The sequence below is a fragment of the Pristiophorus japonicus genome, chromosome 4 (genome assembly GCF_044704955.1).
Source record: "Pristiophorus japonicus isolate sPriJap1 chromosome 4, sPriJap1.hap1, whole genome shotgun sequence".
Classification (NCBI taxonomy): domain Eukaryota; kingdom Metazoa; phylum Chordata; class Chondrichthyes; family Pristiophoridae; genus Pristiophorus; species Pristiophorus japonicus.
Genome location: NC_091980.1, coordinates 180,498,069 through 180,502,526, shown reverse-complemented (window position 1 = coordinate 180,502,526; position 4,458 = coordinate 180,498,069).

Below are 4,458 nucleotides of genomic sequence, written 5' to 3'. Positions count from 1 at the left end.
TTGAGGAAAAAGGAAGACATATCGGAAGCACTGGTGTGGAAGGTGGCATTGCCAGAGAAAATGTGATAGAGATGGAGAAACTGGGAGAATGGAATAGAGTCCTTACAAGAAGCGGGGTGGGAGGAGTGAATGCTGCATCACCGGATGTCAAACTGAGGCCCAAGTTGCCTATTTCAATGGTTTGGATAGTCATGGGGATATTTGAAGAAGAGTAATGAGTTAGGCTGTTGTCCTGAACAATATTCCTTACTTAACCAATACTATCAAAAGCCTAATTGCTGTTTGTACATAAAATGGCTGCTGCATTTGCCTACTCAATAAGTAATTGTATTTCAAAGTAATTAATTGTGTGTCAAGTCCATATGGATGGTTTCGAGAGACGACATCAATGGCTGTCTAGGGTACATGAAAAATGACCACTTGAATGAGGTTTCAGAGAACTGACAGTGCTGTGGAAACCATCCCACAGTATAAGTCACACTCTTCAGCAGAGAGGGGTTAACTGGGCTGGGGAGAAGATAATTAGATATTACTAAACCACGAGAGAAACTAATGGGACCTAATGGCTTACATTCTAGGGTCCTAAAAGAGATGGCTGCAGAGATAGTGGATGCACTGGTTTTGATCATCCAAAATTCCCTAGATTGGAAAGTAACAAATGTAACATCACTATTCAAGAAAGGAGGGAGACTACAGGCCAGTTAGCCTGACACCAGTTGTCGGGAAAATGCTGGAATCCATTGTTAAGGAAGTCGTATCAGGCACTTAGAAAATCATAACATGATTAGGCAGAGTTAACATTGTTTTATGAAAGTGAAATCGTGTTTGACAAATTTATTTGAGTTTTCTGAGGATGTAACTAGCAGGGTAGATAAAGGGGAACCAATGGATATAGTATATCTGGATTTCCAAAAGGTATTCGATAAGGTGCCACATAAAAGATTATTACACAAGATAAGGGCTCATGGGATTGGAGTTAATGTATTAGCATGGATAGAGGAAGGTTAACGGACAGAGAACAGAGAGTAGGGATAAATGGGTCTTTTTCAGGTTGGCAGGCTGTAACTAGTGGGGTGCCGCAAGGATCAGTGCTGAGGCCTCAGCTATTTACAATCTATATTAATGACCTAGATGAAGGGACTGATTGTAAAGTATCCAAGTTTGCTGATGATACAAAGCTAAATGGGACAGTAAGCTGTCAGGAGAACACAAAGCATCTGCAAAGGGATATAGTTAGACCAAGTGAGTGGGTGGTAAGGTGACAGATGAGTATAATGTACAGAAATGTGAGGTTATTCACGTTGGTCGGAAGAATAGAAAAACAGAATATTTTTTAAATGGTGAAAAGCTTTTGGTGTTCAGAGAGATTTGGGTGTCCTTGTACAAGAAACTTAGGACTAGACTTTCCCTAAAGGCCCTCAACGCCTGATTGCCTGCTGAGAAGAACCGCAAACGTTTGGCGAGAAAATGGGCATTGCACACTCTGTCGGCAGTTTTCTTGGCGGGTAAGTGTAAAGTTAGCAACATGGACGGTCGTATTGGAATGGATGGTAAGTACCAAAATTTAGTACGGTTGGGCCTAGGGAGGGGAGAAAATTAAAAAAAAATTTTCATAAAAAAAAAATAAACAAAGCATTCCCAAGACAGTTTTAAACTACTCGCTATTTTAAAATTAAAAATAACTAAATAAAGAACCTTTAATTTACCTTTCTTTGCAGGGCACTCACCTATCGCCCTGTTAAGCAGCTTTTGCAGGGCGGGTCTCTCGGCGATCTGGACTTCAGCAGTTGAGGCCAAATTTACGTCCTGGCGGTTGTTCTCGGCGTTGCACGTGGGCGGTTTGGTCCCGGCGGGCGTCTTCAGATGTAGGCGATACCATGAAGAAACTTAAGTGGAAACTTTCGCCAGGCAAAAAAACAGCTGTACCGCCGAGAAAATCGCCGACAATGAAGCCAAAAGTCTAGCCCATAGAAAGCTAGCATGCAGGTACAGCAAGCAATAGGGAAGGCAAATGGCGTGTTGTCCTTTATTTCAAGGGGGTTGGAGTATAAGAGTAAGGAAGTCTTGCTACAATTGTACAGGGCCTTGGTGAGGCCGCATCTGGAGTACTGTGCACAGTTTTGGTCTCCTTATCTGAGAAAGGATATACTTGCCTTGGAGGTGGTGCAACGACGGTTCACTAGATTGATTCCTGGGATTAGAGGGATGTCTTATGATGAGAGATTATGTAGAATGGGCCTATACTCTCTGGAGTTTAGAAGAATGAGAGGTGATCTCATTGAAACATACAAGATTCTGAAGGGGATTGACAGGGTAGATGCTGAGAGGTTGTTTCCCCTGGCTGGAGTGTCTAGAACTAGGGGGCACAGTCTGAGGATAAGGGGTAGGTCATTTAAGACAGAGATGAGGAGGAATTTCTTCACTCAGAGGGTGGTGAATCTTTGGAATTCTCTGCCGAGAGGACTGTGGCTGCTGAGTCTCTGAATATATTCAAGGCTGAGATGGATAGATTTTTGGAGTCTAGGGAAATCAAGGGATATGGAAATCTGGCGGGAAAATGGAGTTGAGGTCAATGATCAGCCATGATCTTATTGAATGGCAGAGCCGGCGCAAGGGGCCGTATGGCCTTCTCCTGTTCCTGTTTCTTATGTTCTCATATAAAGGCCACCCTTAAAACTTACAGCAATAATATTAAAGACAGGGGCCCCGATTTTCATGAGCTGCAAGGCCCGCCCATTTGCCGCCCAAAGGCTCCCCTCCTGCCCGCTCCATGCCAAGTGGAAACTAGGAGCGAGAGGAAAACAGCAGGAAAACCCGGCGGCAGCAGGCGGCAATGGGTGGTAAGGCCACCTATATGAGGGCCACAGTCTTCCTGAGAAAAAACTTTCATTGTTTTAAGAGCATTCGAGCCTGAAAAGCTGTGTCATTTTCCTCACGCTAAGCAACTTGGTATGTTCTAATGCCATATTTAGAAACAAAAGCAATAATTTCCCAGTTACTTTCTCCATAGGCAGTGCCCCTTGAAAATAAACCTCGTTCCTTTGAATAGGTAGCACTAGGATTCAGAGGAGACTCTGGAGGCTCTGCAGGCGGTGTCTGGTATACTTGATGCCTTCCGCGACTGGTGGGCACCACATGGTATAGTGTCTTATAGCCACTAATAATAACATTTTGATTTAGTTGGGAAGGTATCCCTTTGCTTTTGCTGAGACTGTGTTGCTTATTTTGGCATCTTTTAGTTTGGTTGGAGCATAGGTTTCTCTCTTTTATCAGTGGTGCCCTAAAAGGGGTACTTGCTGATTTTTGTTTGGTGACCCTGGGGCAACCCAGTGCCACCCTTATTGGTCCATCAAAAAAGGCCTGGGATTCAGAAAAAAAGCATAATAATGCAGATGCTGGAAATCTGAAATAAAAACAGAAAATGCTGGAAATACTCAACCAGTCAGGTAGCATCTGTGGAGAGAGAAACAGAGTTAACGCTTCAGATCAATGACCTTGTGACCTGAAACGTTAACTCTGTTTCTCTCTCCACAGACACTGCCTGACCTGCTTAGTGTTTCCAGCATTTTCTGTATTTATCTGGGATTCAGAACATTGCTTAAGGTTCCCTCTCTCTCTTGGTTTATGGCAATACCTGGACTCGTTGATCAGATTATTTGCCTGATAACCATTACTCTCTTTCTGCTATAATAAAAACAGAAATTGCTGGAAATACTCTGCGAGTCAGGCAGCATCTAGAATCAGGGATCCCAATCTCAGAATTATGGGTTGGCCATTTAGGACTGAGATTAGGAGAAATTTCTTCACTCAGAGGGCGATGAATCTTTGGAATTCTCTACCCCAGAGGGCTGTGGAAGCTCAGTCATTAAGTATATTCAAGACAGAGATTGATAGATTTTTGAATATTAAGAGAACCAAGGGATATGGGGCTCGTGCAATGGAGTTGAGGTAGAAGGTCAGTTATTGAATGGCAGAGCAGGCTCGAGGGGCCGATGGCCTACTCTTGCTCCTAATTCTGATGTTCTTATGTTCATCTGTGGAGAAAGAAGCAGAGTTAATGTGTCAGGTTGATGACCTTTCGTCAGAAAGACTTGCATTTATATAGAGCCTTTCATGACCACCGGACGTCTCAAAGCACTTTACAGCCAATGAAATACTTAGCAGTCACTGTTGTAATGTGGGAAACGCGGCAGCCAACTTGCGCACAGCAAACTCCCACAAACAGCAATATGATAATGACCAGATAATCTTATTTTTGTTATGTTGATTGAGGGATAAATATTGCCCAGGACACCAGGGATAACTCCCCTACTCTTCTTCGAAATAGTGCCATGGGATGTTTTACGACCACCTGACCACCACTCGGTTTAACGTCTCATCCGAAAGACGGCAGCTCCGACAGTGCAGCACTCCCTCAGTCATCATCATCATAGGTAGTCCCTAGGAATCGAGGAAGAC